The 25,041-nt window shown below is 38.3% G+C and overlaps 1 protein-coding gene across 4 annotated transcripts in view; it reads left to right on the top strand.

Moving 5' to 3' along the window:
- Positions 1-25,041, top strand: part of nbeab (neurobeachin b) — a 205,722-nt gene that overhangs the window by 22,455 nt on the left and 158,226 nt on the right. The window lies entirely within an intron of this gene.

The following is a 25,041-nucleotide window of genomic DNA, read 5'->3' as shown; positions in this document are numbered from 1 at the left end:
CCCTGTAAAATCTGGTACTGATCAGATTGGATTTCATTGAGTTACACTAATTTGTTTCTTCATGGCGAGACCTCAATGTTCGCCATGCTGCTGGGGTCACACCCTTCAGCGAAAACTCACAGTTTTCTCTGTAACCCAAGACCAACTCCTTAAGGCTTTCCTAATATGTTCAGGGTGGAGCCTTATCATATGTGTCCACTTTGGTCAAGGTCGGACAATGTATGACAGAACGAGAGGCAATAAGATTTTCATGGCGAAGTCATCGAAATTAGCCCGTGGCGCCACGGCCTCACAGTAACCCGAAAACTCAAAAAGCTCCGCAATTTAACATGGCCCAGGTGTGTAGTTGACACTGACCAAATATGAAGCTTGTACGATGAAATTCCAATGAGGAGTTCGCAAAAAGTTCGAGGCATGGAAATGGCAAAATTAGAGCCAAAATGTCACCTTCACTTCCAAATGGCGGACTTCCTGTTGGGTTTAGGACTTGGCCATAATAGACTTTTTGTGCGTCTCCCGAACGTTAGATATGTGTTCCGAGTTTTATCCTGGACATGTCTACGGACATTAAAATACGTAAATTTTCACCAGACCTGACGCGTCTGCAAAATTTCATGAGTTTTCAAGCATGTTTAGGCCCTCAAAAGGCCGATTCATTTGCCGAAAATAATAATAATAATAATAATAATAATAATAATAATAATAATAATAATAAGAAACAGAGCAGATATAATAGGGCCTTCGCACTTTTGTGCTCGGGCCCTAATAATAAGAAACAGAGCAGATATAATAGGGCCTTCGCACTTTTGTGCTCGGGCCCTAATAATAATAATAATAATAATAATAATAAACAGAGCAGATACAATAGGGCCTTCGCACTCGAAGTGCTCGGGCCCTAAATATATGGTAGCTTAATCTGTAATGGTCTTCTTATTGGTAGTTTTTAAAACCTGTCTGATATAGCTCACAGTATGGTTAGCAGTATATATGTAAACAAAGATTATTTAAACACAGTTTCATTACAGGACTAAACGATGCCGGGAAATGAGTGGGAAATGCTGGTGGCTGCTTGTGAATGTTACAAGCCTTCGTCTTTGTGTAGACTTTGCCAAAACAAATTAGCTGGCAAATTACTGTTCCCACTTGATTCCAGCTCATGTTTTGAATATGACACGAACATGGGAAATTAAAACAAATAAAATAGATCTTTTTTTTGTTCATATAACTAGTTTTGTATTATATTTTTAACTGAAGCACTCCCAAAAGTAAATTTGAAACCATCCATCGCTTTTCAAGTCCGGCCTCCTGTAAACCCCAGAAGCTGAGGCATCAAACATAATGAATGTAACACAGTGCCACAGTACTGCACTTATTTTTTGTCTCATTTTACTAATCTACACACTTCTTCCCCACGGACTCAATAAACAAATACCATAGTTTGTCCATTTGAGTTATTACATATTTTTGAATATGCATATACCCTGCAGAAGGAATTGCAGACAGAGGGCTGTCTATAGTTTGTCTGGAATTGATCAGTGTATGTGAATGAGAACGATGCATTGTTGATATTTCTCCCATTTCAGTGAGCAGCATTCTGCTCAGCAGCCTCATGACGTTAGGCAGATTGAAGCTGACAGATTGTGTTGATGCAAGTAATTACACAGTAGATCAAATAAGACCATAATAGAGCCATCAATCACTGTGCTGCCAACATACCACACTCATGCAGTACGCATGTGTTTTGTTTTCAACACTTCAATGCTACGAGATACTCAACAGACACTTTCCATGCACATGATTTCAGCTTCTTCTCGCTGTCTTTGTTTTTTTGGGGGGTGTTTGATAACCTTTTTGACATTCAGCTGGAGAGAAAAGTGAAAAACACTTTGTCTCGCTCGATATAAACTGAGCATGGCACTTGACTGTGTTGTTTTATGTTTCTGTGGCTTGGTTAAGAGGAGCTTTCAGAGCTTGTAAAACTCTGCTGTAGATGATTGTTTCCCTCTGCAGCTCTGTCCACGGTGTCTATTTATGGTATGGCTGATTATTACATACGCCCCGTAGCTGACAAAAAGGCACAATTTTCTGCTTGTGTAGTCATATTGTAAATATCCACATGTTTCAATATGAGATGTGCGCATAGCCATACTTTTCTTTTGTCCACTCAAGTCAGAGCTGAATTATTTATTTTCTCCCACCATGAATGAGACTCTCAGGGTTGAGGTAGAGGTTGAAATAGAAAAAAAATCTTTCTCTTTCCCTCCTGTTTTTTTTTTTTTTTTTTTTTTTTATAGCTTCACCAAGTGAATGAAGCCATTTGTGCACTAAAGTTGAACTACAGTAATGTAGGTCCACATTGTTATTAGTGATTTAAGCTAAAGCATGGAATATCTGCTTGATTATATGAATATATTTTCTCCCTCCATCAACAATAAAATATTAGGTCTGTTTTATACATGCCCGTATATCAGAGTGGAAAAAAGATTGAAAAGTAGTACAATAGCAGTATAGAGTAAATGTTTTCTTTTTTTACTAAAAGCACTTCATATAAAATATTTTTGAATGAAAAGCAGAGCTAATACAATAGCAAGACGACAGAAATGTTTCAGCGAGGCGTGTAATGTTCTTTTTGTCAAAAGTAGGTTGGCGCTAAAATGGCTCGTTAGGTTTAAAAATTTTATTTAATGACAGCACTGACAGTTCAAATGGGTTTTTCGTCTAGAAAACAATCACCAGATTATGCAGTCCCCATCAGCTCATTGTGTTTATCTTTCTCCCTCACAAATTCACAGCTGTTTCACAAAAAGAAAAAAAACTATAAACCCATTCTGCAATACCTGGTCAGCCTTAGACAGCTAGAAAAATTAATGGTATGTTAATTAAAAACTTATTTTTGGCTAAAGGATATGTTAGAAATGTAAAAAATACATTGATATTTGTGTTCAGATGTTGATCAAATATCATCTTGTCCTTTGTTGCCATGTTAATAATGATTGATTTACTTTTCATTTTTCCTTGTGGCTCAGTTTAGTTGCATTTTCTTTGATACATTTTTTTTTTTTTACTGTTCTATTTATATGTCAAGTGTGAGGGTTTATATTAGCACTTGCATCATCACTCCTCTTTGAATGAGCAGCATTTGAGATCCACTGTGCTCAGCTTCAGCTATTTCATATTCTACCTAGCATAAGAAATGAATCATGGATGATCCCAGCACGCAGTGATAAAGCCTTTTATAAGGAGAAGAGATTTCTTCATTTTCCTTACCGCGAATACATGAACATTTCTGTCATGGGAGGATTCTACTTCATGAGTGCTGAATTTTGTTGTGAATTTCTTTTTGTGATGTGCACAAGTCTAAAGTCTAGTATTTTGTTATTATAAAGCGACCATTTTGGAGAATATGGGGGCCAGTGTGGAAAGGGATTTGCCCCTTTTCTTTGGTTAATGTCGGTGGATTTTCCAGAACTGACAAGCCACGCTGGAGGAGCAAGCGGTAAGCGGTCAAGTAATTACACCGCAGGACCGTGAGGGAGAAAGGCAGAACTGCTTGGATTCAGAGGTGTTGAGAATGGCTAAAGTGCCCTGGCCTATCAGTGAGGGGGTGATGGAGTGGTGAAAGAGGGCAGCTGGTGCTTAAAGAAATGGCAAGCAGTGAGGACAGTTTGTCAGTGGAACCAAACCAAGATTGGAAGAACAGTATTTTACAGCATACAGACTAGAGATGGACCGATCCGATATTAGGTATCGGTATCGGTCCGATACTGACGTAAATTGCTGGATCGGATATCGGTGAGAAATAAAAATGTAATCCGATCCATTAAATATCAAAAAGCACCTCACAAAACTTGCCACACGGCGTAACTCGGCTCATAACCGTAGCATGTTGGAGCAGTGCGCTCACGTCATAGAGCTGCTGTGTTTATTTGTAGCCTCGCTAGCAATCCAGCATTTCATCTCCGAGGAAGTTATCCCAGAGAGGTAAAGCAAGTGTGTAAGTTCATCTCTGAATGTTTGTAAAGCGTTCCCACGTTAAGCTTAACAACCGATATATGGAGCGACTGCCTCTCTCTCTCTCTCCTGCCGCTACTTCAATCGTGAAACTGCTTAACGATCAGCTGATCGGCTTTTCTGTCGCAAGTCCGTCTCTCTTGTTTGTTTTGGCCCACTTTGCACCAGAAAGAGGAAACCAGCGGCTGAACAACAGCAGCACGTTTAAGCTTCACAAGCTGTTGTTAGAATTTATTTAATATTACTTTCACACCAGGATCCTTTTCTACGTAGCTGACGGCTGGTAACTGTGCAGGGGCGGATCTAGCAAAGTGTAGTGTAGCCAGGGGGCGATAGGGCATGAACAGGAAAAGGGGCACAAAGACATACTTTTCTTTCTTATTCTCATTTAAAATGTCTAGCTTTTAATAAATAATTATCTGAATCTTACACCCAAAGTTTTAATCTGATGTAAAATGTATAGAAGTCCATTACTGTATATATAGTAACTGTTAAGTCTAATATACCCTAGTAAGCTATAGTACTTTTTCCTTTGGGAAGGTACCGTCTGTGCAGTCTGCAATTCTGTTGAAGAAAGATGTTGAATCTATTTAATTATTCTTGAAAAATAATTTAATTCTGTGCATTTTTTTCACACTGCATCAAATTAAAGTTGATTACGTTGATTAAGCATCATGAGGTGGAGGGTGGGGGTGGTTCCTATTTTTTTTTTTTTGCTGGGAGTTTGCAACCCTATTAGTTAGGTTGCTTAATATTTCTGCTAAGTACTCTTTAAAATACCAGAATAGGGAGGATGGAGTAGGTTTAAGTTTATTAGATTGATCAGTGTTGCTGAACTATGAAATATTTTGGGTGCAGTGTATTTTTTACATACAGGTATAACAGAATAGCTTTAGTGTTGTTGTTTATTTAAACTTGAGTATGAACTTATACAAAATGCAGCAAGATATTAAAAAACAGTTTTATTGATTAAAAAACACTATATCGGATTAATATCGGTATCGGCAGATATCCAAATTTATGATATCGGTATCGGTATCGGACATAAAAAAGTGGTATCGTGCCATCTCTAATACAGACTGACAAGCAACAGCTTACTTACAAGTGTCACTCACAAAACATTGCCATAGGCCCCTTAGTTGTTTTGGAGGCAGGCTTGCAACTCCCATATCCCAGTCTGACATTCACATTCTCTTATCATTTACCCAGGCCACTGCTTAGTTTTACCTGACTAATAGAGTAAAAGGGTGAAGCTTCCTAACAAATTCTCTACATATAATTGACCAGAATATCATGGCTATTAGACTAATTAACAGCATTAAGTGACTGCAAGCCATCATTCCCATTAGTTCAGCAGCATGGTGTTGACTGAGAAGCCTTTGAAGTTCCCATGAAGATGGTAATATACCTGCAACAAGAGACAACAGGGTATCATACTTGACCCCCTGCCTCATCCCGATGTTGAATATGTAAAACTCCCTGCTCACTGCTGCTACAAAGACTCTTGTAATGAGCTCGAACCTCTCATTAATTGTCCTTTTCCACTTGCTGTTAGAGCATGTCTAACTAGTGTCTAGTGCATAATGATGTGTATACAACCAGAGTCCCGATTCATCTAATACTCACCTGCCACCCCATGCTTTTTGTCTTACCGCCGATTGCTGCAAGACCTGGTGTAAATGCACTAGAAAGCAAAATCCAGCTTTTCCTGTAATTATAGCTGCAACATAGCTACTTTTTGAAAATGTAATAGTTCCATTTAATCAATTATTAGAGATGGTGTTTGGAAAGATTACATTAAATATGCATTACATTTAATATGATATGAGAACACTGATGTTACAGGAGATGAGAGCCTTTGTTGGACATTATTGTTGGGTGTACATTATTACTGCTGTTTGTCAGGCGTCTCCGATAGCTGATGCAAAAGTCTCGGTTGGCTGAACATGTCAGGAATCTCTGGCATTAGAATAACAGGCAGTAAGGGTTTGGTTGGCGGTACATTTAAATACAAATTACATTAAAGGAGAGAAAGATTAGGAGGATTTAAATGCACATGCCCCAGGCATGTATCTTTGAGCGTGGGAATGAGAGATAAAGCATCCTTGCTTTTTTTTCTCTTGCTTTGGTGCTCTTTGATGCTTATGCATGTATTAGGTAGTAAACGTGTGAGTGTGACAAGGCCTTTATTCTTCTTATTTACCCTTATGAATTTTAATGGGGTAAATATATTCCTTCTTTATTTACTCAGGTAATTACCTCTGTGAGGAAAGGATACTTGTCCCAAACTACACCAGTGAAATATTTGATATATTTGCACTAAAGTTCAGGGTAAAGCTACACATATATTCATTCATTCATTCACATATATTCATGTGATTTTCATGTAATACAAGGACTTTCAAGACTTTACAAGAATAAACCTCAGCTTAAGGTTCGCATCACTTCTCCACAATAACATCTACCTCTACAGTCCTCTGAACTTGGAAATGGATTCTAGTGCATGTATTTTACATTATATTTTCTTTTTTTTTAAGCATTGACTGTGTGTTATTACTATGACATCTAGTTTTTTATTTTAGTTTTTGCTATAAGAAACCAGTGAGGCTTGCTGTCAGAGTGTGATGAATTGTCCATGAGGAAACAACGTCATTAGTGTTGTGGTCAGAGAGAGGAAGTGGGAGATTGCTGCAGTAAACACAGTGGACTGTTTCCACCACTTTCTTCCTCTCCTCTTTGGTTCTGTGACCTGCATACTGATCTCCGTTTTTTAACCTAGAGGACATCTTGTCCCTAGCCTGGTAAGAGAAGTGACACTTTGATGATCTGGTGAGGACAGAGTGAAGAGCTCTCTGCTGTCATAGTCTTTTCATCTTATGCTGTTTTTTGCCTTCTAAAGGCCCATCTCAAGCTTTTCTGTTTTCTGTCCTCCCTTTCTATCTCTGCCTCTGTCTGCATTGCAGTGTACTTTTCTTCCCTCTATCAAGCAGAGATGTTTATATCAGCAGTGGAACTTTAAAGTCCTCTCCCTTTTCTCTCTCACTCCTTGTCCCTCCTCCTCTCCTCTCTTCTCCAGATGGAAGCTAGCAGCACATATTTCTGGATGGATGCACCTTGCAATATACGAGACATCAGGAGAGCATATGTTTTTTGACAGCACTATTCAGCAGGAGGAAACTGTGCAGACTAATCACAAAAAAGATCAGTTGTGCTAGTCCCCAGCTGTCTTTCATTGTTGATGTAACGTGATATTTTTCAAATATGAGCTTGATTTCAACCAAATCATATCTCGAGGTCAGTAGGATTAATACAGGCTCACAACTGTTGCTTCATATTCAGTGTGCCTAATTAACTGGGAATTAGAGGAGCACTTTGATGCTAGTGTGTTTAGAGATGCAGAGAAAGATGCTTTTGTTTCCCTTGTCTGTGTTATGTGATTGCATGGAATATGCTGCAGTGCAGGGCACAGTCAAGGTGACCACATAGTGTAAAATTGATAAGTGAGTTATTGCATGTGCCAGTTCACAGTTTTTCGACAATATAGTATCTCAGCAGTATTTCCTTAGACTTACAAGTTGTTCCTGTTTAGATGATTTATGACACATTTTTTGCATTGCTTGTCAGATTTGACCTGCAATTATTTATTGATAACAACATTTTTAGATTTTAGGCTCTACACATTTTCTCTCCAGGGTCCTATGTGGTTATAACTGTGTCAGACTGTATGATGCTCTGTGACAAGCACTATCATTCACTCAGGCTTCTTAGTAGCTATGTTCACAGTGCAGGCTTTTTCCTTGTGCAAGATATATTTCCTGCAAGATTGCCTTTTAATTTTCTACCTCTCCCCCTCTGGAGAGGTGAGCACTTCTCCTGTTTGACAATTCCAAGCATTTCAAGGGATTAGAGAAACGACCACATGATGCAAACCACCAGAATAGTAAACAGGCCGGCGTTGCCACACAGTAAGCTGTGAATATGAGATAGGGAACGCAGTGTGGCTTGGGGAGTTTTACCCTCCCTTGCACTCAGGCTGCCTTTCGACTAACTGCCCCACTGAGTGTGGCCAGCTAAAAGGTGTGATTAATTAGTAGAGTGGAACAAAGACAAAGTCTTTTCATAAGTGCCATTCAAAAGCAAACAGACCAGCATTACTAGGCTTTGATCCCCATTTTAGTTTTTGACAGTCAGGGTGCTTTAAAGTTCAAGACTGGCCGCAGATGAAAGGCCTCACTTCTATGTTCATTGGCTGCTCCACATGACAGCGTTTGGCATGGAACTGACTAGTAGAGGCTAGACAGCGTAGACACTGCATAAAAGTATTTTACACATTCATGAATCAATGGAAAGTAAAAACTCCACGTTACAAAGCTAAATCTGTCAGTCTCGCTTAAAGGGGACCTTCCCGTATGGCACGTCAGAAGTCTTGCTCTGATTCTTCAACAGGTTTTCATAAGAAGGGAGCTGTCCTCAGTGCTGAAATCAAGACAGGCAGCTGGTGTCAAGGGAATCTCACTGTTCAAGTGCGTCTTTTTCATTGCAGTAATCACCCATTTCATACCCTCCTCGTAGACCAGATCTTTCAGAACCCTATGACTTTGCTCTTAAAATTATTTAGGTTACTATTACCTGATGAGCTTTGGGGTTTTTTCTGAGGGGAGAAAAAATGGTTACTTGTTGGGGAAAATTTAGCATTACAGTACTATTCTTTAGTTTTACCTTCAAACTCAGAATTTTCAACCTTCTGGCTTTTGTAATGTGAGTAACAGCCAGATCTCCTACCTAGCAGTTGTCCTTTAAATGCTTTATTTCTTTGTATGCTTAAACATCCCCAGATAATTTGATAGGTTAAACATGGTTAAGTATGTTTGTTAAATTATGAATAACCACAGTGTCTGCAAATTAAATATCTGGCTGTACTATTAAGTGGGAAAAAAAGAAGTGGGACACAGGACTAAATGGTTTTACCACACCTTGCTTGTATTTCCATTTATTTCCTTTTCATGATGATGGCACTAAGGGTCATGCTATTAACTTAGGTAGGAGCACGAACAAATAACCAAACCTTTGCAAATTGCACCTGCTGCACTTTTTGAGATTCGCTACATTTAATTTTCCAGTAATTTACCGGCAGAGATGATGAAAACACTGGATGAGTTCACACCTTTCCCGAGGTAAGGTCTCTTACTGTTGACAGTAGCAGAGGCTTTTAATATTCAGTTCAGGTTCCTGTGCCTCTGTGGTCTTTTTATGTGATTGAAATAATTGTAGCAGCTGTGTCAGTTAGGGAAAATAGTTTGAGGCACAGAAAAAGAGGGAAAAGATATGAATTCAAGATCTAAATTGATAAATATCTGTGGGTGTGCTTCTGTGAGAGAGGACCTTTGGACATAATTGTGTTTCCAGGGGTAGGAGTTCAAAATACAATCTGTTTCTTCCACTATTACTTCTTGTTCTTTCAGTAAATTCCTTTTTTTCTGTTAATAAATGGACTCTTACAGGATGAATGAATTGACATATTGCTGATGATGTGGTAGACCGTCCAGGACATTTAATTTAATACAGCTAGACACGGTCAGGATTAGTATGAGATGAAATATATGGGGTCCCAGTGATGCATAGGACGCACTTACTCTGCCGTGCACAGAAAACAAGTGGATCAGATGAGGAGATTCACAGCTTTTTGTCAACTGTGTCTGGATACTAAAGTCAGATACAGCACACAAGGCCTTCCAAAACTGGCCGGTAGCCATTTCCCTTCAAAGAAAGCTCCTGGATTGGAACTTCTCTGTTTTGTTGTTGTTTTGTTAATTAATTAATTTTTTACTGCAGACTTTGTGTGAATTATTTTTTCTGCTTTTGCAGCAATGCATACTTATGTTGAGAAAATAAATCAGTAAAGCAAGAATGACTAAATGAGTAGAACAAATTTATGTACTTGGGGAAGTCTCACTTTTTCCAGTTTGGTTTCCGTTTTGAGTCCCACTCTGAGGCTGAAGAGTTCCATGTCTGAGCAACAGTGACTTGTGTATGATTGCTGTTGTCTTGCCATGACTTGCTATTTTAATGGAACCCGTTCAGTAAACATATTGGCTCATGGTACTCTCTGACAGCCTGTCCACTTTACTTACAAAAACAGTAGCTGAAGGTTTGGCTTAGGCTTTGAAACACTTCAAACAGTCTGGTCTTCTCAACACCTAAGGTTATCTGTTAGATGTCAGTAGTTTTACTCACGTTATGCAGTTAAGGTAGTTTTTTCTCAGGAGGAGGATTGTTTGTGTATTTATTCAAAATTTTCTAATTTTTCCATAATTCTTTTTTTGTTTACACCTTGCTGGTGCAGAACTGTTTTATCGTTGCACAGATTCAACAAGGTCCAACATTCCTCTGAGAATTAGGTCCGTATTGATATGATAGTATCACACAGTTGCCGCAGATCTGTTAGTTGGATATCCATGATAGGAATCTCCCATTCCACCCCATCCCAAAGGTCCTCTATTGAACTGAGTTCTGGTGACTATGGAGGCCATTTAAGAACAGTGAAATAATTGTCATGTCCACAAAGTTTGAGTATTGTGACATGGCGTGTTATCCTGCTGGAAAGAGCCAGCAGACGATGGGTACACTGCTGTGATGGATATGGTCAGTAACAACACTCAGGTAAGCTGTGGCAACAAGTGATGCTTAGTTGGTATTAAAGGGTTCAGAAACTGCCAAGGAAATACCCCCCACACTATTATACCATTAATGTAAGATGGATCTCGTGTTTTTTACGCCAAGCTCCGACCTGACCATTTGAATGCTACAGCAGAAATCAGACCACGTTGTGTTTTTAGTTTTTTATTTCGTTATTATTTTCCGAAGAAAATTATTGGTGAACAACGTTAACACTGTGCTGGAGTTTGTTACATTGAGCTGTGCACATGTTATGTGGATGTATGTGTGTGATAGTATGACCATTTTTTTTTTAAAACTCCCTATTCCCATATCCATATCAATAATTTATGAAAATAAAAAGGATTGGCAATGTTGCAAATAAATCCAGGACCTGGGTTCAAAAATAGGACCTTCTGTGTGGTGTTTGCAAGCTCTCCCTGCCTGTATGGGTTCTTGCCAGGTACTCTGGCCCTTCCAAAGAAATGCACGTTAGGTTACCTGATGATTCTGAATTGGTTGTAGGTGTGAATGTAAGCATGAATGGTTGTCTGTCTTTATTTGTTAATGCTGAGACAGTCAGGTGACCTGTCCTGGATCTACCCTGCTTCTCGCCCTATGGCAGTTGGATTGGTTTCACCACTGCAACTGTGAATTGGATAAGTGGAAGATAATGAATACAAGGGTGGATGATTTACATAATAAGTCTGGATTTCACAGCTGAGTATTAAAGATAAAATAAAAATAATGATGAATTAGAGAGCTTGAAGTTTAGGGAAATGATACTGAAAATATTCAGCAACAGGAGTTTTTACTATTTTTTTTCCCTTGTGTAAGAGTTAACCTTGTTGACAGCCGAGTCTCTGTTCATAAAACTCTTTTGTTCTCTAGTCCAAATATGAATGTTCTATTTACATTTGGCCTGATGGAGAATAGCTGGTGAAAGGCATTAAAATTAGCAATTTTGTATATTCATGAATTATAAACCGTTTTAAATAGCAGTTGTCTCAAAAACTGAATGGATCACAGATGAGAGGTATAGTCATGTAAGTGTCTGCATAATTTGGGATTTTTAGTGCTGAGACTGCTAATATTGCTAAAATATCATAATTCAAATGAAAAAACAAACAAACAGGAAATTAAAATTTTGCTGCAGTCATCTTTCTGCAGCAGACTGTTGTTTGTCGTTGACTATAAAGAAAACAATAACTTCCACTCTCTGAGGCTTTCAAAATAAAATGAGGGTGCTTTAAAAAGTAATGATATGAATGAATTTTATTTATCAATAAATTTGCAGTAAACTGAAGAAATCTAGACCAGATCAATATTTGGCATGAGCGCTCTTTACCTTTAATGCAGTACTATTTCTTCTTGGTATCTTTGCAGAGAATGTTTTGGTAAGTACGTTGTGTCAGGGATGCTTGAGAATTTGCCGCAGTTGTTCTGGTGATTTAGGGTGTTTCTTTGTGTACCGCCAGACTGTCCTAATGATGTTCTTTTTTAAGATGTTGGTTAAATGTTAGGACTTCCATCATGCTACAAGTGAATTTGGGGCTGATAAGCCTGAAAGTTAAATGCAGCTTCTATTTCTTGGTAGTTAGGGTGTGATTTGCGTCTACCAGCCCTCTGCTACATCCTAGAGAAATACGCCTTGAAAAGGAGAGCATTTTTAAATGATCGGATTTTTTATGAGTTATACATAATTTTAATCATGATAAAGCTATCAGTGCTGTTAGTGATGCAGCTGTTCAAAAGCATTAAAAAGCAGATTTATTGTTCCAACAATAAAAATATGTTTTAGCCTTCCTATTTAAAAATAAATATTGAAATAAATAAAGAAAACAAAGAAATTGCTGCAGATTTTGAGCCTCTACCACAGCCATAATAGCAACTTACCAGCAATTTGTACTGTGAAATGTAGTTTACATTAGGTTAATTAACTGTCAGGAATAATTTAATGTTGATATGTCTTCCATGTGCAAAACACTATAGTGAGGCAATTAGTGTTTAATTATATATTCCAATCAGCATATTGGACTTTAATTAAGCAAAGCAACATTTTCTGGAAATCTTGCCTTATATTTTTCATTATTTTACTATATACAAGTAGCCAGAAATCAGAGAAACAAATCTTTGTGTGTGTTGGGTTTTTTTTCTGATATTGTGTGAGTGTGCAAACCTAGCTGATAATGAGAAGGTATGAAGACAAACTTGTCACTGAACTGACAAGCAGATGTTTCCAGATAATAAATTCAAAAAGGATCTGTTAACTAAAGATTTTCCAAAATCCTTGCCCGTGGCTTCCCTCTTTGACTGAATGATTACGGAGCAACTTTCATCATCATTATTTCTGAGGGCTTGTTAGCCCCATCTGTATGCTGCAAGCACCCAGTTCAGTGAAGCATAAACACATAATCTTTAAATCTCTGGCACTGTTTCCACAAACACGAGCCCTCCTGATGTCATAGTCACTGTCTGGTCACATGTGAGGACTACGTCAATAATTCAGGTCACATTCTCTCCAGCCCTCCCAGTGTATATACCTAGTTGAGACTGGATGCATGTAATTAAAGGTTGGTACAGCAGCTGTATTCAGGAATAGTGTCATTAAAGGTTACTTGAAAACTTAAAAATTAGTTTTACAAGCTTAATGTAATTGCTTTTATGATTTAAGCACATTGCTTTTTCATTATGTTACTGTCCTCTAAGCTGTGAGAAAACAAATATTGCCAAATTTGTCCACCACTGTCAGACATATGGATGTCAAATATAGTCTTTCTTTGTATCCACACTCTGACTGTACATGACATGAGATGTGATCCGAAATTCAGACACACCAGGTGGCTGCTGTCGGCTACATGTTAGACTGAGCCTAATTTTTGGTGAAGGAGAGGAGCCTCCCCAGGTGTCAAACAGAAGTTAGTTGGTATAATGCAGTGGATGTTATGCGGCCTGTGTCCTCTCATCTGTCTAGATAGTGCTTCTCAAACATGAGCTGTACTTTCAATTATGAAGCAAACATGTGCTTCACAGTTTGCGGCAAGATAAGAAATGATTGGTTCAAACTTTTTCCAGATGGATATGTAATTCAATTCCATTTTCTTTATATAGTGCTAACTCTCAAGAACAGTCATCTCAAGGTAAGGTAAAAACCCTGCAGTATTAGAGAAATAGCCCCGATGGTCTGACACCAAGAACTTGATGATGATGGTGATGATGATGATGAGGAGGAGGAACAGGAGGAGGAACGAATTACTTACAGGAAGAGAACTTGAACCTGCTGATCTACCGAAGTGCCAAAAATGTCTTGTTGATGCTAGATGTCAGTGGCTAGATTGGCTTGGAGCTGATAGAGCAAAAGTATCTCAAATAATCGATGTAACCAAGGTATATCAAGTGGCAGAAGAGCATCTCTGAATGTAAAACACATCAAATCTTGAAGCAGATGGACTACAGGAGCAAAAGACTACACTGGGTGCCACTCCTGTCAGCTAAGAATGGGAAACTCGGACTACAATTTGCACAAGCTCACCAAAACTGGGCAATTGAAGACTGGAAATATGTTCCCTGGGCTGAATGTTTTTGCTTTCTCCTGTGACCTTTGGTTGATATGGTCAGAATTTGACATTAACAACATGAATGCATGGATCTAACCTGCTTTGTATCAGTGGTTTAGGCTGATAGTGATGGTGTAATGCTGTTGGTGATATTTAGTATTGTATATTTTAGTATCAATGAAACATCACAGTCTACTTGGGTGCCTTTGCTGATGGTGCCCATCCCTATGTGAACACAGTGTACCTCTTCTGCCTGCTGCTTCCAGCAGGATAATGTGCCATGTCACAAAGTTCAATTGTCTCAAATTGGTTCGTTGAACAGTGATTTCACTGTACTCAAATGGCCTTCATATTCACAAGATCTCAATCCAACCTTTGAAATGGGAGGGAACAGAAGGTTCAGATCATAGATGTTCAGCCGACAAATCTGCAGTAACTGTGTGATGCTATCATGTCGACATAGACCTAAATCTTTGAGTAATGTCACCAGCACCTCATTGAATGTCTGTCATGAAGAATTAAGGTAGTTCTGTAGGTAAAAGGAGTCCAACCTAATGCTAGCAAATTGTTCCTGGAAAACTGATTTCTTTGTTAGCATAAAGTAATCAATTTTCATTGTGAAAAAAGGGAAAGAGGTTACTTTAATGAGGAAATCATAGCATGAGGCTTGGAAGACTTAACTGAAATCCGAGCTTTCCCCAACAAAATTCTTACAAGGTGTTTTGTTTTTCTATTTCCTTTCCATATGGGTTTGCAAAAGAGTCTGACTCTGTTTGGTTTAGCTGTAGCATGAAATCAGAGATGAGTGTGTTTGCAAGATCCCTGCAAATCTTCCCTGTATAATTCAGTAAGCCAAAAGGCCTGTATTAAATTTTTGGCCTTGGTTAAATAGACACAGTTTTCACATGGTTGCGTGATGTGGCAAAGCAAATATGAATCGTGATTGACTAGAAAATGAGGAAGTGTTCCACTCTCTCAAGCATGCCAGGACTAAGATATGGTTCTGCGCCACTATGAGACTTAAGAGACTGTCATATTGATTTCAACTCCTTTTTCCTCTCTCTTGTACTGTGGTTTAACCATGTGTTTAGTCAGAGATGGGACTTGCTCTCCCAATGAAACAACATTGAGTGTAGACAGAAGGATGGTGCTGTCAATATGACTGTAATTTGTATGCGGCATTATCTCTGAATCCGTACTCCTTGTCTGACATTAGTTGTTCAAATTATGCACCGTTTGTGTCTATATATCAACAGTCTAGCACAAAAAATGTCTTGTAGTGTGAATTTTACAGTATTTTGAAAATGTTGAATGTGGCGTCTGATGTCTCCCTGCATGCTTTAGACAATGATTGCCTTTTAAAGGGAGAAAGAATAATTATTTTCTCCCTTGCAGATAGTCCGCAGCACTGTTGTGTGCTTAACTCATCAGTGAAGCAGAGAGGATAGGGGCATTAGTATGGCCATTAGCATAGTTCAGCATTGATGTGAAGGCCATTCATCAAACTCAGTGGAAGCACAGAAGCAATAAACTAATTTCTTACATTTTTGACACTCCCTCCTCCAACGCTTCTCACCCATCTGCCTTAAATGGCTTGACCTTTATTTTGGTGACATTTTCAGACTAAAGAAAGAATGGCCCTGAGTGGGCTTCCAGCTCAACTCTTCAGAATTGTTCCCTGGAGTGGCAGCACCATTTTGTCGCAATGCACGGCGGCATTTGCATAACATCTTGATCCATTTTTCTTTTCATGTCATTTGTTTTGGCACATTGGAGAAAGCCTAAAAGCTAATAAGGTTAGCAGTTTGTTTTTTGCACATTTCTTTTTCTCCAAGCAAGAGCAAATTCTCTTCTATGAATGGTTTCCCAAATTAGTTTGACATTTGGTTTTTGAATATGGTTCTCAGCTTCATATTGTTTGTAGTTCCATTATGACTTGGGGAGCTCTAATTCTGTATTTTCTATCCTCATTTTATCTGCAGAGGTGAACCCCGTTATCCAAACTCATTATCTTATTTCTGTGGTTCAGCTGTGACTTTTTACTTTTTATCATTTCTATTCTTTTTCTTTTTTACTGCAAGAACACCCAAGTTTGCATATTTGTTTTCAGAAGTAGAGAATGCTTTTTACCTTCCTTTTCAGTTCTCTTCTGTATTTGTGATACATTATTCAAAATACAGACATTTGAAAATTATTCATTATTTTTTCAATGACATTTTTCAAAATAGACTGTGGGTCTAAATCCAGACTTATTCTTGTGTTTTGTGTGAATGGATTGTGCTACCATTACATAACACTCTCTTTCATGTCTTTTATTATTGCACACTTCTGAGATTTATTTGTCTTTTTCTCCTTGGTGCTTAAAAATATATATATTTTTGCAGAAACCATGAAGAAATGAGCAAAGTTGTTGGGTGAAAAAACAAAAACAAAACAAGTATGCTGCTTGAATATTGTATTCTGCGTTTAACTCCCTCTGGTGCTGTTAAGCACTTGGCTGGGGAATGGTCACTTTATTGTTTCCCCTCTTTACTTGTGCATGCCACATTTTTCATCATCCCCTTGACTGCATTGGTTTTTCAATAAATGGGAGCTGCTGGCTTTCCTGAATTTTGTAGTTGAACCTTACCAGAGTTTGTCTTCCAGGTTGTGTCCCTGGAATAAGCCACCACAGTACACTGACCTCCAAGCAAAAACTGCGATGGTATCTGTTTTTGGTTTTTTTATACGTGTGATGAATTGCTGGTTGTTACAGCACCAAACATCATATATATATTGGAGCTTCATTCTCCAGTTTTTATGCTAAGCACATCATGAGCACTTCTTTTTAACCTTTTGGTGCAAGTTTAAAGTAGTTCTGATTGGCAAACTCAGTATTATCAATCCTGTGCATTCGATGATTGTGAAGGTCCCAGTTAATTTTTTTTTAGGGATAAATACAATGGTAACCAATTTTATTAACGGAATGGACAGTATCTGTGTGATCTTGAAGACTGCATAAATTTGTCTTTAAACCAGGGGCACTTCTCATTTTATCAATTTAAAAATATCAGGGAGGAAATTTGTACTCTCCACATCTGCTTTCAAGCGACTCCGTCACTGCAGCGGTCTTTGTAAATAGGACATCACTTCTATTTATTTTCACCCAATTTAGTGGCCACTATAGACTTCCCTTGGAAATTGTCTCAAGTCCAGTCATTGCTGCCTGTCACCATGGTGACAGTAAGCCTCTAGCCCTGGCCTAATCAGAAGTAGTTGAAAGTGGGGGGATTGTCGAGGGCTCAGATGTAACTCTTAATACTGTGAAAAAAAAGTTATTTAAAGGTATTTAATTGAAGTTCATATAACCCTGTCGCATTAAAAGAGAGTGTCCACTGGGGTAAATAACGGACACCTTAATTGCTTTCAAATTTTAAGTCATGCTACCAAGTAAAATAAATACCTACTTGGTGGACTGCATATCCCATCATCCCATTACAGTAAAAATATTACAAACTGCTTAGCTTTATGGAGTTTGCCTTGTGTCATCATGCTTGTGCGGATTTTCTGAATACTCTGGCTTTGTCCCACAGTCCAAAGGCATGCATGTTGATTTACTGGTGAATCTAAAAAGCCTGTAGGTGTGCATGATTGCATGAATGGTTGTCTGTTACTCTGTGTTCCCTATGATAGACGGATAATCTGTCCACGATAGAGTGTCCACTGGGGTAAATGGACCTTTTGCCCATTCGCAGGTGGGATAGGCTCCAGTCCCATTATGACCCTGAAATCCATAAGTGGTTAAGAAAGTGAATGGGTGGCACAACAATCTCTGCTGGGTTATTTGTAATTTAATTGGAGTATCAGTCTATGCAGGTCAGCCAGATGGAATTACCGATTGCATATATGGCGGTGAGCAGCTTAGTGATGCGCCAGTGTGCTTGAGTGACTGAGAGACATTATTACTGCTCTAGATTCACCTCTGGTTTGTGAATGGAAAGTCTTTCTCTTGATTTTGAGGCGCTGTATAGTGAAAATAGCTAACTGTCACTCACCATCCTGACATCTGACAGCCTGAGCTGCATCCATATGAGTTAGAGCCTAATTAAGGTGGTGTTGCTCTCCCGACTCACATTGTAGTGTTTTCATAAGCTTCCTCTCGTTTTTATTTTTCTGCAACCCATCGACCTGGTGCTGCACTGAGCTTCTGGGCATCTTAATAGTCTCAGGCAGATATTCTTAATTGAAATTATATGTTTAGCCATAGCTACAGGAAGCAGGTTTTCCCCTTGCACTGGCCCCTCTCCTGATAATAGGCAAATGACTGTCTGTAAAACCCTGATTTTTTAAGCACAAATGGGTACTTGTGAATTGTTGGCTGCTGAGTTTTCTTCTCTCAATTATACCAGGCTTCCATATGACTAAGACTTTCTGTACAGGTGGACGTACACGTGTCTGTGTGTTTCTCTGCAATCCAGTGCTCTCGCACTATGCAGAACTTTTATGCCTCTTTGATGTTGAACCGTGGCACTTTCAAAGAAATGTCAAATGATTCAGTTCCATTTAAGTTTGTGTTTGAGTGAAAACAAAGTGAATACAGGTTGGTAGTTGCACAGAGACTATGATAAATGCTGAAGATGAAATTTCATATTCTGACTCAGAACTGGAAGACAGACCTTTAACACTCAAACACCTAAAAGTCTTCAGGTGGAGCCCATCATTTTTAGTATCTTCCCTTTAGTGAGATGAAGACGCAGAAAGGAGCATTTTTTACATGGGATTAAAAGTTCGATTATTTGGATCCTCCTAAGGACATATACAGAAAACAGAAACATTATTATTTCTCCCATTTGGATAAATAAAATGTCTGAAAAAAGTTGGTGGCTGTAATAGTTTTTTATTTAAACCTATTGCTTTAAATAATTTTCTTTAGCCTCTTTCCTATAAAGAGAGCATCCTTTTTAGTATTTTTTTTCATAAATATAGCAAACTGTGATTAGGTGTACAACCCTGATTGACAGTTCAGCTTTACAACGATATCTGATCACATCTCAAGATAAGACTTGCAATAAGGCTTAAAGAGTCCAGAACACTATTTGTCTTTTTTGTTTTTTTCCATATTCATGCTGATGGAAGTTTGGATGTAATTTTCCACAGCCAGACTGATATTAATCACCTTTAGCAACCTTCAATGTTCTTACTTATAACACTGTTTTTTAACAGGGCTTTAATGATTCAATAAATTCATAGACTCTTTAAACCACTTACTTAATGAGCCACTGGCTAACCTTTTTGAAATATAGTTAACTTAACCAGTTTCTTTCAGTTTGATGTAATTGTCTGAATTTTTGATGGTTGTCTTTTACAAAGCTGGAGTTTTACAGTGCAGATTAGCGATCTTTGAGTGTCAGTGGGAAAGGATTTGGCAGAGTAGCTCACGCTCACCAGCACACTCAGACACCCTTGGGTTTAAATATGGTAAACAAAACAAAACAAAGCTACCAGTGCTCTATCATCGGGAATCATCAGGGGCAGAAAGACAGTTGCAAAATAAATTGGAGTACAGTCACATCCTCTCTCTGTTTCCTTATATAATAGTGTTTTAGATGGGTCCTTTAAAGCGACACTGTATGGGCAAAGTATTCAGGTGTTTTCAGTCCCGTTGCCGCATGTGTATCTAGTAGCCATGCAGACTGCCTTGATGAATACAAGAATGGGTCCTTTCTACAGAGCTCACTGAATTTGACTATAGTACTTTAGCAGGTTTCCACTGTTGCAACAAGTCAGTTAATTAAATTTCTTTCCTCCTAGATATTCCACAATCAACTGTAAAACGGAGACGTCAGAAAGGTTGAACAGGAAGGTTGCTGAGCACAAATGTAATAGTTAAATGTGAAATTCTCTCTATGTTGATTGCAACAGGTATGTAATTTGTGACAAATTAATACAGTTAGGGTCGCTGTATTATCAGAAACAGATTACAGATTTGACGCAGAACAGACTCAAACAAAGTGAAAAACTAGAACATAACTTGTTGCAACAGTAAAACACGATTATTTTTAAACTGCAATGCCACATCTTAGTAAGCACTCATAAAGAACTACACATGTTAGGAAAATCTGTTTATCCTGTTTGTTTGGGGGAGAAAAGGGATTTTTAAATCACCGAGTATCATATTAGTATCTGTCTTAATAATCCTACTTACATCAGTTATCTCATTATTTTTGCCTCTGCAGGTCTTTTAGCAGTGCACACAGTATTATATATTGCATTAGCTATCATTTTAGATGGTATTGTACAGCATTAGAGACTTAACAGTGATCATTGGAAGGAGCTATTATAAGTGTTATGCTTTCATTTCACTCTAGGAAACTTTAGACATGACATTTTCTTTCATTCATCGGTGTAGTAGATATGCTTTGAAATGCCTTAATTACTTAATACACTTAGATTTTCTTGACTTGTGAGCACAACATGCTCTTCCTTTCTATCACACTTTTTGTGTCGTTTGTGTCAGTCTTTTGCGGTGATCCCGTCAACCCCTGACAGACCGGATGGATTTGCTGGAGAAAACAACCTTCAGGCCTTTCCAAAGATTTTCAAGCAAATTCACCTGCAGACCATGGCTGGTGCCTTGATCACTGGGCATTCAGACACATATCACGTAGCATCTGCAGCACTGTCTTTGCTATGTGCCGAAAGGTCATTGTCATCCTGAAAGGTGAATCCTGCCTTTGAGGTCATCTTTCTTGAAAGATGTTTCGGCTTTTATCTTTGTTTATGGTTCCCTCACTACTACTGGTTATGCTGGGACCATCATCTTCTCTGCTAACCAGGTGATGAGCGACTGCAGTTTGTTTCCTGTTTATTACCCCCATGGTGTTCAGGCTGGTGTTCCGAGGAGAATATTTTCTGCTCCTGCTGTCAATTTTGCAATCATTAAGAAAACTCCAGGGAGGCTAAGATAACCATTTAATATAGGAGCGAGATCTATCTAGCTACTCTTCCAAGAAGGTCTAATTAATGTAGTGTAGAGCTCTTTTGGCAGGTTTTCCATCATCACAGCCAGACCCAGAAGTTCTTTTACACCATCTAAGCCTAATGAAATACATTTTTAGGGGCCAGTTATAGTTGATTTATCCATGATAGCAAGCCTTTGAATGACAGTGGAAACTACAATTGGTCTTAGGAGCAAACACCAAAAGCATCATCTCAGTACAAACCAGTAATTTTGCTGTCCACTCATGTCAAGTCTCCAACAAAGAATCACCTGACCTTTTCAGAAGCTGAATAGGGACATATCAAACACAACTGAAGAGGATGACTTGCTGTAATTTACCACAAATCTTTGCTGTCTGTACTCTTTGTTTTCCCTGTTTTTCACTTCAGCTGTGTGTTGTGTGCGTCTTGCCGTGTTTGCAAGCAGGACATTTTCCTTACTTACTTGATGTAACTGCTTGTTTTATGTGGAATAGTAATGCTAGTTTGGTTTTGCTTTTTAGCAACTGTTTGTTGCAATTTTATGTTTTCTGCAGCAGTTCCTTCTAAGCTTAGTCATTTACACTGATTATGGGGTTTGCATCTGAAACTAAGCAGTGTTCAAACTGTGCATTGATGTTGAATTGAATTTTTATATGGCTGAGATACACTGTGCTGTCCACCTGTTAAGCGTGTAATCAGTGATTAAATGTCTTTATGTGCCTCTTGTAAGATAATGGGTGAAAATTATTCTGAGGAACCAAACCTGCAATTACTTCACTTCTCGGGATTGTGACGTGCCTGTGAATAGTGTGATTAATGGCAATTGCACTTAAGAATTATGAGGTTTAGTCTAGACTTTATGGCTCTTTTCCCTCTTATTGCATATGCTCTTGGATGACGAACATCATAGCGGCTGAAAAGGGAGTCTTTTGTCTGATAATAATTTACTGACAACAATTGCAGGAAATTTCTTTTATCATCAATCTTTTGATATATTGTTATTCTTTATGCCTCAAACAACCACACATTAAAAACCACATAAATGCTTTGTGATCTTGGGTAAACCTAATGCTGTGAAGACACAGTCACAGTTCATAAAAGAAGGGAACATGGCAGGTGCTGCATAGACTGAACTGTTAAATTTTCTCGATACAATATCTGTTGACATCATATATGATTAAGCATAATACCAATTATTTTTCTTTGTATTATGTCCCAATTCGAAATACTGAGATCCAAAACAAAATACCAAAGGCCCAGAAGGATGCAATCAAACGGAAGAGTTTATTGAGTACAACATGAACAGAAAATATCTAACTGCCAAACATCAGTTGTAGGCTCCACCAAAAAAGACACTTCAGATTGCTTTTGATTCATCAGGCATGACGCCCCCATGCGTCAAAATTGTGATATATCAGATACAGTAAATATTCATTTTCATCAGCTAAAATAGACATAGGGGTTCCTGTCTCTATCACATTTTCCATATAAGGCCACTCGCTGCATCCTCCAGATGGTCCTTGGGGATGGCAGTCATCTCAAATACCTCTTCTGTCACCTGTAACTGGGCAAACTCAAATACAACAAGAAGCTGAATACATTCAGGCCTTCACTCCAGCCTGTTTCTTGATTAAATGTATTATATGTGTTTTGTAAGCGTGCATGCATTGAACCTTCCATAGCTCCAAGCCACTTACTCCATGTTTCGCAACATTCACAACCAGGCTTTCAACCTTCTAATTAATTGACTGAGCCACAACTCTTTAATAAGCACCAAACTGCAATGTGTATATAAAATGATTACCTTTCCACCTGCAATAAAAGAGTATTATGTGATTATGATAACACCTGCAATATAGACTTTAATGTAATGTTGGCAGCTTCAATAACTGTTTCAATAAAATGATTATCATATGGTTTAATGCAATGATCATGACTTAATGCAAAGTTAATTAATGCAATGATAATAATAAGAAGCATAATTAGCAGTAAGATATTTCCCTTATTCCACAATTATTACACTCACCACTTCATTAGGTACACCTGTTTAATTAACCCGAACAAAAAATATCTAACCAGCCAATCATATGGCAGCAAATCAATGCATTTAGGCATGAAAACATAGTCAAAATAATGTGTCAAAGTTCACATTGTCCATCAGAATAGAGAAGAACTTTCCCCTGAACCATCTCTCAAACTGCTTCGAGCTGTTAGGAGCAATCACTCAAATAACCCCTGGTTACAAACAAGTTATGCAGAAGAGCATCTCTGAATGCACTAAAGCCTTGAAGCAGAACAGCTACAGCAGCAGAAGACTGCACCATGTGCCACTGCTGTCAGCTAACAACAGGAAACTGAGGCTACAATTTCCATAAGGACACCAAAACTGGGCAATAGAAGACTGGAAATACGTGGCTTGGTCTGATAGGTCTTTGCTTTCTTGGATGGTATGGTCAGAATTGGGCATTAACAACATGAAAGCATGGATCTATAATGGTTATGCTGGTGTAATGGTGTACCAACTGAGCATCATTTAGAAAAATCACTTATTTGAAATGGTGACCTAAGCTTTCCATCAGTCTGTTAATGTCCAAAACCAGTTAACCTGGTGTCTAGACTTACACAGACATGTTACAGCTTGTTTGGGTTTATAGAATTTATAGAATCGTCTGTGCATTTTGGCCATTGAATTGAATTAGACCTCACCTTGCCCCCCACCACCTGTGTTTTCAAGCTGTGAATACCTGCTATTGTTAGCATCTCACTGATCAATGTCTCTGTTTTTTGTTAAGAGACTGATCGACCGATGAAGAGGTCTGGTTTTCAGACTGAATTTCAGATTTGAGATTGGTTTTCTAAATATGTTGACAAGTGCTTTTTATTTCATTTTTTTCATGTTAAAAATTATTCTACCATTTATAGTTCTATGATCTCCACATGTGCAACAGCTGTTAAATGTGGGGAGATGGCAACAAAGCACAGCCAGTAGACCAATAAGATGTCATGGGTAAGCTTTTGGTCATTTATAGCAGACGTTTCCTTAGGAAGTCTATTGACATAAAAGACTGCCTGAACCATCTGCTCTATAGGAAAGTTAACATTGCTCTCAGGTCATTGTTTGATGATGCTTGATAGGAGGACTGTAAGGACTGACTCTTGTATATTAAGTCCCTTTTGTGTACATAATACCAAATAGCGTTACGTATAAACGTTCCCATTATGAATTTTTCCATTTCATGCAATTATTTTTTAATAACTGTGGATGTTCTTGTTGTGTTGTGTGTAAAGCTATTGTGTGAACTCTTGTTGCAACACAAATAACTCGAAGTGGGCCAATAAAGATAACTTTTAGCCTCAAACCTCAGCCAGACTGTGTCTGATGAGATTGTATTTGTGAACAGTTTACTTTTTTATGCACATCAATGTGTATTTTACCCCAGAGAGAATATGTACGTTTTTGTGCAGGGTTTTTTATTTTATTTTATTTTATTTGTACTCTGAGCAAAGACTGTCTCTCAGAACTTAAAGTCCTAGCAGTCCTGAAGCACACATCATTGTAATGTAATTGTGCCAACATCTGATGATGATTGAGGTGAGACCTTATTTATACCTCCATAGACTAGTCTTTCTCTGCTACTTTAGGCAGCTTTTGCTCTCACCTAGCTATTACCAGTCAGTCACAGTAATGTGCATTGGGTATCTAGGTCCATTTTCCTCCTGCTTGCTTTGATGCCCACCAGCAAGTTGTTGACAACACACTCCATAAATACCATGCCCTTTTTTAAAGGGCTAATTTCATGCTTTTTGGTCTCAAAGAACTGCATTATCGATTGCACTTTTCTACTTTCTTAATAGTGAT

Source organism: Oreochromis aureus, linkage group 14, assembly GCF_013358895.1.
Source record: "Oreochromis aureus strain Israel breed Guangdong linkage group 14, ZZ_aureus, whole genome shotgun sequence".
Classification (NCBI taxonomy): domain Eukaryota; kingdom Metazoa; phylum Chordata; class Actinopteri; order Cichliformes; family Cichlidae; genus Oreochromis; species Oreochromis aureus.
Note: the sequence above shows the minus strand (reverse complement) of the source record. Positions and strands in the feature narration are given on the sequence as shown.